This window comes from Ailuropoda melanoleuca, chromosome 9 (assembly GCF_002007445.2).
Source record: "Ailuropoda melanoleuca isolate Jingjing chromosome 9, ASM200744v2, whole genome shotgun sequence".
NCBI classification, from domain to species: domain Eukaryota; kingdom Metazoa; phylum Chordata; class Mammalia; order Carnivora; family Ursidae; genus Ailuropoda; species Ailuropoda melanoleuca.
The window spans coordinates 36,161,059-36,174,907 of NC_048226.1; the positions used below are offsets into that span (position 1 = coordinate 36,161,059).

Genomic DNA, 13,849 nt, shown 5'->3' on the forward strand with positions numbered 1-13,849 from the left:
TTGTCATCCAAATCAACCATTCTGTTTAAACAAGAAAAGCAAGGCCTTAAGCAAAACCTCTTTCCCCCTAAATCTGAGACAGCTCCCTCACCTCTTCCAGTTAGTATATGACCTTTTTTTTAAAAATGATCGTCATTTTAATTTCTATGCTTTTTTCTATTAATTTCATTGTTAGAAGCTATCTCAAATAGTAAGAAAAATGTCAGTGTATAATGATGTACAAATATAAGAATTTTTCTGAAGTCACATAACTAGGTGTTAGGAAGTCAATACTCTAGTCAAATACTCAGTAGTTGTACTTGTGATTTTGAATAAATCAATTATGTAAGCAAGTATGAAAAGGAAAATGTTTGGTTAGTTTTGTTCTTAAAAATACATCTCAATGGGAGAAACACAACATTTGAGAATCTTCACTGTCTTTTATTGATGCCAAGCAAGATCCTGAAAATGAACACCTAACTACAAGCTACCATCAGCAGCTTTTTACAGAGATCTGGACATTCCAAATCATTTTTGCCAAACTCTTGTTAATTTAAAGCAATAAAAATAGGTAATTAATGTGTAAAGGCTGATTTTACCTGCCTGGTTGAATTTGGATCAAAATTATTACAGAAAAAATTGTATTTTTATATCAGGTACTTAATTCATACATTGGTTCAATAGGAGTTGCAACTTTGTAGTATTTCAGGATTTATAGTAGATATATCTGCTCTCATAACATTTTTCACATGACTGTGATTGATTTGTTGTGAAATTCTTGGTTACAATGCCTCAAATTCTACTCCTATGAGAAAATACGATCTATTTGTGGTGTATATTTGGATATACTTGTGTGTGTGTGTTAGTATATAGGATTGCTGCTTCAATCTCTGACCTGTGTGGGGCTTGGTGACAGGGAAATTAAGAACAAGCCCTCTAGGCGGAGGGAAGAAAGCAAGGGCAAAGGTCCCAGCAAAAGGGAGTTTGGCATCTTTGGGAATAAATAATTTTGCCTTGGCTGTAGTGGATACGGGAAAGGTGGTATAGTCAGAGAACTACGGACGGTTGTCTAGGCCAAGGTTAGGAATCTAGATTTTAATGTGAATCTACTGGGAAACCATGTTTGAGTTTTAAGTAGTGAAGTGACATGATCTAACTTATCTTTTAAAATGATTTTATTCCTTTTAACTTTGAATTATTGTTATTTTGGTAAATAACTTCTTTGCAAACTAGCCAGTAAGCATCTCAATGTCAGGAACAGGTTTCAGTTAATCTCTGACTCTTCCACTCATAACTGCTTGTGGTGATTGATTTTAGATGTCAACTTGACTGGGCCACAGGAGGCCCAGATATTTGGCTAAACAGTATTTCTGTGAAGGTGTTTCTGGATGAGATTTCATATTTGATTCTGTAGACTGAGTAAAACAGATTGCCCCCCAGTGTGGTTGGACCTCATCTGATCCATGGGTGGCCTGAATAGACTAAAAGAATGAGTAAGTAAGAACTTTCTCTCTGTCTGTATTTGACCAGTGACACTGCTTTGCTCTTGCCTTTGGACTTAAACTAGGACTGGAGCTCACACCATCCGCTCTCCTGAGTATGGATTTCTCATTCTCCATAACTGCATGAGCCAATTCCTTATAATAAACTTATATATTATATACATATATATTTCATATGCTTACAATATATAGCATCACACATGATATATATTATAAATTATAAAATAAATATATAATATTGATTTATATTTATCCATTATTATATTATACAACACATTACATACTATAATAATATAATTAAGAAATATGTTATATGACATTATACAATATTATATATTATTGTATTATATAATTACATATAATAGTACATAATAACATCATACATAATATATACTATAAATCCCCTATTGTTTCTGCTTCTCTGGAGAACCCTAATACACTACTCAACAAAATTATGACCAAGAGTAAACAATCATCAAATGTATGAAAGAATGAAGAATGAATGGATTACTGAATAAATCACTGACTATAAGAACAGAAATATTAATATGATTAGGATTAAAAATGCATATTGGACCAATTCTGATCACCTCTAAAAAGTGAATGGAAATGAATAGTGTTTACATTAGTGGGCACTTAAGATTTATTGTTGGAGATGTAATTAGTCCCTGAAATTATCCTTCTCCAGCAGTTTGTTTATTTTCTATTCCTTGCATTAATTTTCTTGTTTTACTTAAGTAATCTCTTGCTGATTAGCATGCATTTAAATAGCCAGGATAATTTGTTAAGTTACATCTTTATAGAGAGTTTAAATTATTGTAATTACATATTGTAACATACAATTATAAAATAAATATGATGTTATAAGAGTAACAATACATAGGATAGTGGCAATTAAATAAAATATTATAAACTTGGAATATTAATGCTACTAACTTGAACTCAAATATTATAAAAAATAAAAGCTGCAGAGTAATAACTTCTCATTTAACTCTGAATCTACTGTGTTTTATGTGCCCAAATGTTTTCCAAATGGGTACAATGTAATTAAAAAGATTTTTTGAAAGCCAAAAATTCTCTTTAAATGATGAAATCAGTGTATTAAAATATTCTCATAGGATTTCCAAATGTGAATGACAGCCTCAGATATTTTTGCAAAGTTTGACTTTCACTGTGCTATATTACAACAGATAACTCACAAATATATCTGTTACCATGTGGCAAAGATTAATCTGTATGTTTAGGCATGTAAACTGTTGTCAAATGTGTTTTCCAATCGTTGCTTCATCCCATGTGCTCTTCTGCATGTGGCCTGGCCACTCCCCATTAAGAGGTTCCTCTTGAATCTGGTCGGGTCTGTGATTGCTTGGACCAAAAGAAAACGGAGGAAGTCGTGCTGTACGTCAGAAAAGAACATTGACCTTGGCAACTTCTGCCTCCTGTTTTCTGGAATGCTCAACCTTAGAATCTATTCTCTTACTTAGAGTTATTTCCTCCATAGTATACTTATGATTACCTTACAGATTACATATTTAATCAAATATATATTTATTTAATGTTTGGCTGCCTCCAAAAGAATATAAGCTGCTTTTCACTGCCAAATCCCTAGTACATGACAAATACTCAATAAATATTTGTTAAATCAAAAAAAATAATGCCTGGAAGGGAAAAACCCCACCCGGCCTGAAATCATGCCTAGTCTGAAGGACTAGAATCAGTGGAAGCTTCAGGCCCAGATAGAACTCCTGGTTTCCTGCAGTTGAGACCAATGATGATAGATGAGAATAAGACTCTAAGAAACAAACTACCTTTCCAAGAATGGAGTTAGTAGAACCCAATTTCCTTTCTTTTTACATTCAATAGTGAGAAGGAGTTAAACCCAAGAGGAAGGGATTTTTTTTTTTTCTGTTCAGCCTGATATGCACAAAATCCTGACACATATAGGCAATGGTATGTTTCTACAAAATGCAGACTTAAGTATGCTGCTAACTTCACCAACATTAATGTAATAAGCTCTACTTTTTAACATGGATAGAACATAAAAATACTTCATATATACAAGAGAAAAGCAAGCTTCCATTTTGGGTGACAGAGTAACCAGGATCAGACCTACCTTTCTACCCTAAACAACTATCAAACTCTGCTAAATATATGAAGCAACCATTTTTAGCACTGGACAGTAGGCAGCACAAGACTATGACTCATAAAGAAGAAAACATGAGATAAGCATTGACTCTGCCCTCTGCCTGGGAGTGCTATGTAGATTCCAGGGTAGGAAGATGGAAAATGGAGAAAAATGGCCCCACCATTTTTCACAGTGAGGCGAGTTTACGAAATGTAGGTATTGGGTGTGAGGAGGAAGGAGCTGTGTCCTTTTTATGACCTAACCTGGGAGTCACTGGTATCATTTCCGTCATAGTCAGAGGCCCTCTCAGATTCTAGGGAAGGGAACCTAGGACTCATCTCCTGGTGGGAGAAATGTTAATGGCACATTGGTGGAAGAGCTTGTAAAATGGGGAAGCTTGCTGTGGCCATACAATTTGCTATAATAGTAGTAATTACAAAGAAATGGACTAAGCATTTTGTCTCAAATCTGATTCTCCAGGATATTTTACATAAAAATCAAGGAACACTTAGTGAACATTTGCTGTATTTGGAACACTGATTTCCCCTTTAGAGTTCATGGAGTTCACTGACAGAAGCAGAAAATAAGAGAACGCATAGAACTTCTCTTCCACAGTCCAGTGTGTCCTATGTGAGTAGGGCCAACAGTGCACACTCCACACACTGGAGAGGCTGTGGGTCTTCAACTAAACTGACAAGTGTTAGCCTTCACACTCCTTTCGTTCCAGCAGCTACATGAATTAGACTCCTACATTTCAAGATGAAACTGAATGTAGCCAATAACCACCCCAGTAACCACCTTAGCTGGTAGTTCCTTATTTTATAATCACACATTACTATGATCTTCTCCTTCTCCTCCTCCTTTTTGTCATGAAGTTGGCTTTACTTTATTCAACAGGATTAAATTTCCTTCTGTATATCTTTGCCTTTGGACACAATCATTACCTGAAAGGCAAGATTCTTTGCTTGCATTGGGATTGTCATTTGTTCTCTTTAATCATTATATTTAACCTTCAACGGCACTTCCCTTTAATAATTATATTTAATCTTCAAAGAGTTGCATTTTTCATGTCCTTGGAGAAAAGACATGTGAAAGGGAAAGTGCCAGCATTACTTAAGTCACAAAAGGGCTTTGTTAATTCACTTGTGCACACTTTCCAATTTACGTTTTCCTAGATATAGGCCAGAAAGTATAGATATTATAATATCATGAAGCTATTAGTTTAATATTTAAATGGTAAAAGATGATATACAAAGAGAACAAGAGCAGAAGACATAATACTTGGATTTTAGCTTGGCCCTTAGTAGCTCTGGGTAGGTCGCATCATCTCCCTGAGCCCCTAATTACTTATGTGTAATATACATATGTCAGACCAGATCATTGCTAATGTGTGCATTTCTAATGCCAAACTTGAGAATACCTTAATTGTTTTAGTAATACCATCAGTCTGTTTGAATTTTATGTGACTTCAAAGACTCTCTTCTCTATATATATATGGATTTTTTTCAGCAAATAGATTGAATCTATGATTTTTCATGAGTATCCATAAAAATATAACATTTGCTGGCACAAATTTTGATTTAGCTGCACTTTATCAGGAATGTATTAATACACAAAGTAGTGATCTATGGGCTAAATCCAGCTCACCTCCTTTTTTTGTCAATAAAGCTTTATCAGAGCAACAACAACCATTTGTTTATGTATTGTCTATGGCTCTTTTGTGCTACAAATGGCAGAGGTGAGTGGTGGAGACAGAAACCATAGTGCTACAAAGCCCAAAATATCTACTCTTTCCAGCCCTTTACCAAAAACATTTACAAGTCCTTACTTTAGGACAAAGGAAATCAAACCCAAAAATGAAAGTCAAAATATTCATAAATTCTCATCCTTAATTGAAATACCTCTGGTGGAATGTAGGTACTTCAAAAGAGTTCCTAAATCCTTAAGAAGTTCTGAAACAAAAAGCACTTTAAATTTAAGCCAGTAGACATTTTTCAAGTATGCCATAGTAATGGGAATGAGTATGGTGCCTTGGGATACAGAATAAGTTTGTCCCTAACTAAAATAGCACTTTCTGGTGACTTAATGAGGCTATCCAGGCAACTTATCTTTATCACATCATTTTTCCTATGCCCCTGTTAATCCATTTATTAGTCTTTTATAAGTAGCAAAAATAATCTAGGGTTTTCAGTGCCCATCAATAGCATCATTGGCTCAAATTAATCACAGTGACAAAAACAAACAAAAGAACTTCCTTCAAACTGAGGACACTGATACTATATTACTGTGATTACTCTGATTCATTAAGAAAGTGACTTTATAGATTAAGTGAAATTTTTAGAGTACAAGTTACTACATTATCCTAATTTCATTCATAGCTTTGGTTTTTGATTTGAAAGACCTTGACATTCTCTAAGAGCTACCAAATTGTACTGGAGGAGGAAGAAGGGTGAGACATAACTATAAACGAAGTACCGAAAAATACACATACCCAAAGCAGGATATAATTGCTACATGAAAACAACACATAGGCATAAAACTCACCAGAAATTCAAATGTAAGGAATATTGAAATTAAAATTATGTTATTTTTGTGTCCTAGAGATCCTATTTTAAGAGGCTCTGATACTCATTCATTTCCTTTTTTAGATGCACTCAGCCAAATCATGTGAGTGTATTACTGACATGTGGCAGTCCCAGCCTGGAAGGACTGCATAGACAGTGATAACTACTTGTGGTCCATGTAGAAAATGAATAACCTTAATATGGCTCATTATACATTTGCATAAACACAAATTTAGTTCATTCTGACAACACAGCAGGATACATCATCAGCAAGAATTAAATGGGCTTAGAGGTGGGGGGTAATGTGAAGGTAATTTTCTCCCTTAAACTATAAATGTTTTTTCTAGGTGTTTTTAATACTTAAAAATTACTCCTGCAGAGAACATAATCTGCCACTGCAAATCATTTGCACATGATCTGAGGGATGGAAAATGAAAGGAACTTTAATATGTATCAAACTTTATTGTTACTTTTATGATATAACTAAATGTACATAAGAAAGCACCACTGTAAGCTATAGCTAACATAAATGGGCAATTCTAACCTAAAAGCCATAGCATAGGACTGTATGTGCAAAATAGATCATTCTGATGGTCCTAAGTGCTCCATGGGCTTTAAATATTTTATACCTTCCCTATTTGTTAATGTTTCCAGTCAAACACAGTTACAAATAGGAATACAGCAGGCTGACTGAGGCAGTGGTTCAGGAAATCAGGCATGTAATTTAATGGATGATGGATAAAGTTAAGTTTAATTTCTAAACTTGGCTTTCATGAACCTATTTTTCAAACAAAAAATTTGAATGCTTTTATTGTTTTGTTCAAAAGGAACCTATCCTCATTATAGAAATTCAGACATGACAGAAAAATATGAAATACATAAAGTAGAAAATGTACCATCCCTTTGATTATCTACCCCTCTCTCAGCCAGAAAACCAATTGTTAATTTGTTTTAATATGCATATACTAATATAAACATAAACATATATACTATGTAAGGAAATGCATACACACATATCTATNTATACATATATATATATATATACACCTATGTAAGGAAATGCATACACACATATCTATTTTTTTTAAATAGATTTTTTAGAGCAGTCTTAGGTTCACAGCAAAACTGAGCAGAAAGTAGAGACTTCCCATATAGGCACAGCCTCTCCCATTATCAATGTCCTGCTTCAGAGGGATACATTTGTGGTAACTGATGAATCCACATTGGCACATCGTTATCACCCAAAGTCTGTATTTTACATTAGGCTTCACTTTTGGTGTTATATATTCTACACATCTGGACAAACGTATAATGACACTTATCCATTAAAGTAGTGTCATACAGAATAGTTTCACTGCCTAAAATACTCTTTATGTTGTCTGTGCCTCCCTCCCTCCATCTTAGCCCCTTGCAACCACAAATTTTTTTCACTGTCTCCACAGTTTTACCTTTCCAGAATGTCATATAGTTAGATACACAGTATGTAGCTTTTCCAGATTGACTTCTTTCCCTTAGTAATACACATTTAAAGTTTCTTCCTGTCTTTTTATGGTTCGATAGTTCATTTCTTTTAAGCGCTGAATAATATTCCATTGTTTGGATGTACCAAAGCAATATAGATGTCTTTTTTTAAAAATAATTGGACTATAAATTCTATCACGGAAATGGCTTTTTTCATTTTATTATCTTTTTATTTATTATATAACTTTCTGTGTTAGGGCCAAAGGATCTTTTACATTTTCAAATACCTTTAGACTTACATCAAAGTTGCAAAATGGTATAGAAAGTCCTCTTCACCCAGTTTCCTCTGATGCTATCCACGTACATAACCATAGTTGAATTATCAGACCTAAGAAATTAACACTGATATACTATTTACTAAACTATAGGCATTATTCACATTTAATCCGTTTTCCCCCAATGTTCCTCTTTTCTGTTCCTGGGTCCAATCCAGGATCCCGGAATGAGTTAAACTGTTCTGCCTTGTCAGTCTCTCCCAATCTGCTACAGTTCCTCATTCTTTACTTTTTTCATGACCCTGACATTTCTTATGTGGCTGGTCACATATTTTATAGAATTTCTCTCAATTTAGATTTGTCTGATATTTTCTCATAATTAGACTGAGGGTTTTATATTTTGGCAAGAATGTCATAGAAATAATGTTTCCCCTTCTTGGTACATAATGTTGGCATGACTTATTACTAGTTCTCTTAACCTTAGTCACTTGAATAAAGAGGTGTCTGCTAGGTTTCTCCACTATAAAATGACTATCCTTCCCTTTACAACTAACAAATATCTTGGCGAAATATTTTAAGGCAAGGCTAATATCCTATTTCTCTATAAAATTTTCACCCATGAATTTCAGCAACCATTTGTGGAGCTTGCCTGTAAACATTATTACTGCAGTGTTTCCCTCATTTTTATATTTTGTAATTTTATATTTTGTTCAATTCTTCTACGTCTATTAATTAAAATTCTTTAGTTAAAAAAAAAAAAACAACCTGTCCCTTCTCTGCCGTTCATCCATCCACCATCCACCCAACCATCCATCCATCATCCATCCATCCATCCATCCATATATATCTATGGACTCATGGATAGTTATTTGATTCTATGGGTTATAACCCATTACTATCATTACTTATTTTATTGATCAGTTTCTCCAGCTTTGGCCAATGCTGGATCCTTCTAGTTGGCATCTATGTACTTCTGACTATGGCTTTGTGCTACAAGTGCTTCCTTATTTTTTGGCACCACAAGATGTTCTAGGCCTGTCTTGTATTTTCCCTGCCCCAGTGCTGGAATCAACCAGGTCTCCAAGGAGCCCAAGTTCCTTTTATTGGAAAATTGTATTTAGAAACCAAGATCTGGGGCGCCTGGGTGGCACAGTGGTTAAGCGTCTGCCTTCGGCTCAGGGCGTGATCCCGGTGTTATGGGATTGAGCCCCACATCAGGCTCCTCCGCTATGAGCCTGCTTCTTCCTCTCCCACTCCCCCTGCTTGTGTTCCCTCTCTCGCTGCCTGTCTCTATCTCTGTCGAATAAATAAATAAAATCTTAAAAAAAAAAAAAAAAGAAACCAAGATCTAGGCAGTAATATACTCATTCAACAGGCATTGCACATAGGCCCTCTCAGTGAACAAAGCAAGGAAATATATGAAAGTATAGTAATCTTCATGTGCATACACACATGTATATATGCATGGACGCATGTATATGCACATATATATACACTTATCCACATATGCATACATATACATGTGTATGTGCACGTATATATTTGAATCAGAGGTATCAATATTACCTCACGTGTGTGTATGTGTGTGTGTGTGCGTGTGTGTGTGTGTGTGTAGCCATGAGTTAATATTGATACCTCTGATTTAAATCAAATACCACAAAGTTCCTTCTAGATTCCTTTTCTTTACCTTATTTCTAACTAACTACTTTGTTAGTAAGAAATCTGGCTCTTTTCATCTGTTACATATATTTACTTATCTGTTTCATGCTAGTAAACACATGAAGTACTTACAGAGCTAACATATACACTTGCAAGAAATAGATACACTAACTAGAATACAGTATTTCTGTACAAATTTTTTGTTGTTGTTACTGTTCCTTTTTTTTTGGCTTTAGCCTCACAGAGCTCCATTAAAATACTGTTTTCCAAAGTTAAGTAGTTTATTTTCTTTTCCATACTCTTCAATGTGATTATGATATGTTTGTAATATATGGGAATTATGCATGTATAATTACTGGGGTTTTTTCTGTTATAACAAATCCTTGGTTCTACTGTGGTTCTATTCTTTATAACAATGTTTTTCTTTCATTTGTGGTCACGATTTTCTGAATTTGTGTTTTATTTTGTTTTTGCATGTCGTGTAGTGTCTTATTGCATATTGAAACTTCTGCATTAAAAAAAGAAACCAGTAGGCAGGAAATCAATGATATTTAATTTCAGAAAAGAGGATATCTCTTCCTCAGCAAGATCTGATCTAAGTTCTTATTGAAATGGATCTGATATAGGTTGAGACTTTTGTTCATTTAATTCACTCCTGGCTTCAAATGTTTTGAGGGTAAGATCAAGAATCCACATTTCAGGGGCGCCTGGGTGGCACAGCGGTTAAGCGTCTGCCTTCGGCTCAGGGCGTGATCCTGGCATTCTGGGATCGAGCCACGTCGGGCTCCTCTGCTATGAGCCTGCTTCTTCCTCTCCCACTCCCCCTGCTTGTGTTCCCTCTCTCGCTGGCTGTCTCTATCTCTGTCAAATAAATAAATAAAATCTTAAAAAAAAAAAAAAAAGAATCCACATTTCAGAAGGAATTGGGGTCTGTGGACTGTGAACTCTCAAGATACTTTTTATGTTTTATGTATAAAACATCCCCTTTTGGGGATGCTGGTGAGTTCTCCAACTATACCCTGTCCATAATTATGCATTTCAGGAGACTGTTACCTGACTCTTTGTTTTGGCCTCAGCATGTAGCATATTTCCATATATTTGGAGCCCTTTGGGGAAAGAATTATGGATGGCTGAAGAAGCATTTTGGTTCTGGGGATTTTTGAAATAGAATCCATCTTGCCATCAGGAATGCTCCTTTAGAAGTCTGGGTAGTTTCTTTTTACTTACGAATTGCCCTTTGTCTATAGAAGATTTTATTTTTTGTCCATTCTGCCCCAAGCATAAAAGTAAGCTGTTTTCTCTTTTTCTAGGAAGCATTAATTTTTCTCAAATTTAGTTCTTTTAAAATTCTCTGTACCTTCAGATTAAAAAAAAAAGAAAACTTGAAAATCTTTAAAAGAACAGTGACTTTTAAAAAGTCATCCAAATTCGTTTGTTGTTACAGTGAGAATCACAGCTTCTTTTGACTCTTTAAATGCTAACCAGACATAGAAGTTTAACCCCAGTTCCCTTGTTAGTAATAAAGAAAGGAAAGAGACGGTATGCCATTTAGAGAAAAATGGGAGAGGGCAGCAAAGGGGGAAAATGCACATGTATATATATTTTATCTGATGAACTGAAATCCATATACAGTTGACCCTTGAACAATGTAGTAAAAAATCCATGTATAACTTTTGACTGCTCCAAAACTTAACTAGTAAAAGCCTACTACTGATAGGAAACTTTACCAAAAACATAAACAGTTGATTAACACATATTTTGTCTATTATATGTATTATGTACTGTATTCTTATAATAAAGAGAAAAGAGTTATTAAGAAAATCGCAAGCAAGAGAAAATACATTTACAGTATTGTACTGTATTTACTGAAAAAATTCACTTGTAAGTGGACCTGCATAGTGCAAACCCATGTTGCTTAAGTGTCAACTGTATGTGCATACACATACACACATATATATGATTATATACCAACCATATATATATATATATATATACACACACATATATATGTGTCAGATTAAATACAAAGATGTTGTTGGAACAGAAGTATTTTTAGTATAGTAAAGAAAAAAATCTTTCCTCAATACAGGTAGGTATTTTACCAGATCTCAACAACAAACACAAATTGTTTTTTTGTTGATTGCACCTCATTTTCAGTGGCAATGGTGGTTCTATGCAAATATACTGAGGAAACTATGTCAAGAAAGTATCTGATAACATCTGTCTGAAAACGTTCAGAGCATTCAACACTTGAATCTATGTGGGAAAGAACAAGTGTAAATGTTTCTAAATTATACTGAAGGCGTATGGAAACTGCCAAGTCTGACTTGGCAGGTACAATGTGAGGGAGACACAGTCTGTGCATGGAATATTTTTCTCTGAATGGTGAATGCTGCATGCAAAGACCTTTGAGGAAAGTATATTTGTTAGCCATGCACTGGTGCTTGTGTTTTAGTTTGGACTTTTTATTTTACCCTCAAATACTGCTAAGTTTGGTCTTTCTATGAACTAAAGAAATGGACTGAAAGGAGTCAAAATAATATAAACAGAGAAGTTGGAGCTGCACAATAATTCTCAAATAGTCTTCTAAAAGGCACCACACCTCTGTTATTACTAGGTTTATGAATAGTAAACTGCACATAAATGAGTCTTCCTTATGGAAAGAGAATACATTTTGGAAAACAGTGGAACTTGGATATATATCCAAGTATGTCCTTTGCCCGCTGGATGACTTTTGACCTGATGCACATTAAAGGATATAACCCTTTTAAAAACTTAAAACCCTCCAGAACTTCCTACTGAGATTACTTAACACGTTCTGCAAGATTGAACTACGCTCTCCAGTCTAAGTTGGACTACACAACGTTTAATTTTTATAGCACAGCCACACTGGTCTTCTCTCACTTCCCCAAAGCTCAGCACTCCTCTAGCATTCCAAGGATAGGAAACATTGGAAATGTCAGGTAGCAATACTTGGAGAACACACATTGGTCATTTCAAAGACCTGGCCTTCAAAGGTGACAGTCATGCTTGGCAGAAGGATTCCTGACACTCACTTTGTAGTAAACTTCATTGGTGTGAGACAAGAAGAGGGCGAATACAGCAGTTGTCTTTGGGTGATTCTGACTGACAGAGCAACCTAAGAGCTCAAAGAATTTCAAATAACTTATGTGCTTATGTACATGGAGGGGATGAAAGAGTATGCTCACAGAACTGTCATTTGAACATAACATTAATGTTACTTTTTTTGAGATCACAGGAAAGAGTTAATGAACACCTATATTCCAAGTATGAAAGGACTGTTAAAAGCTAAGGTAAAACAGATCACTGGTTTCTGCCCTTCCATGTAAAGATGTTGGATGTCATCACTCCTGAAAAGCAGAACTGAAAGTCAATGACTTTTCTTGGAGCCACTGAAAGACTAAGGTTGCTGGGCAATTCACCATCACCAAATCCAAGAACGATGACTACATAGTCACAACCAAGATCTGCCTCCCTGGGGCAGACACTGCTGGAGCCATAAACTGGTAAACTGCACTCAAATGGTAACTTTGGTGAACTGATATGGTGGTTCAATGAGAAGAAGCTTAAGTGAGAGAATTCTGGTGCCCCTATTCTGAGGGGCATCCTCACATTTTTGTGGATTTTAGTTTCTGGAAACCCAAGTTCTCACGGTGAAGTGTGAAGAAAAACTTCCTCTTCGCTCAGGCAGGGGAGGGGAAGAGTAACCATTATAAAATATGACCAGAACATTCTCAAAAATGAAGACCAACTCTTCAAGGGGAAAGCCCTTAGCAGATCATCACCCTACCTGAGAGAAAGGCAGTTCTCTGATACCAGTTCCTTCTAGCTTTCCAGGCTCACCTAAAAGGAGAGAGAAAGCAGAGAGACATTTGCAAAGGTCACATCCCAGGGACACCATCCCACTAAAAGGCTGACATTCATTTGTAAGATTATAGAGCCCTTCCCCTAGTTTACCACCATATCAACAGGGCTTCAGTATAGTAACTGGGGATTACAGCTGAAAGAGATGCAAAATGCAAATTCTATCTAAAAGGAGTTCATAGCAAGGCTCAATGTCAACAAGGGAGACAAAAGCCAGACGAAATAAAGCCTCTGGCACCACAGACTAAGGTAAACATTAAACACAGCCTGACTCCAAGCCTGATTAACATAAAACCTCATGCTGAAGGCCTATTTATCTCAGTAAATAAATAAGAAATACAGATTTCTCATCAGAATTCATGCAAGGAATAAGACAAGTAATGAATATTTAAAGTATTG

At 35.4% G+C, this 13,849-nt stretch overlaps 1 long non-coding RNA gene across 1 annotated transcript in view; it reads right to left on the reverse strand.

Moving 5' to 3' along the window:
• LOC109491008 overlaps positions 1–13,849 on the reverse strand; it is a 51,529-nt gene that overhangs the window by 8,007 nt on the left and 29,673 nt on the right. Inside the window, exon 3 of the long non-coding RNA XR_002144386.1 lies at positions 13,377–13,429. This is a non-coding gene — a long non-coding RNA (uncharacterized LOC109491008). The remainder of the gene's footprint in view (positions 1–13,376; positions 13,430–13,849) is intronic.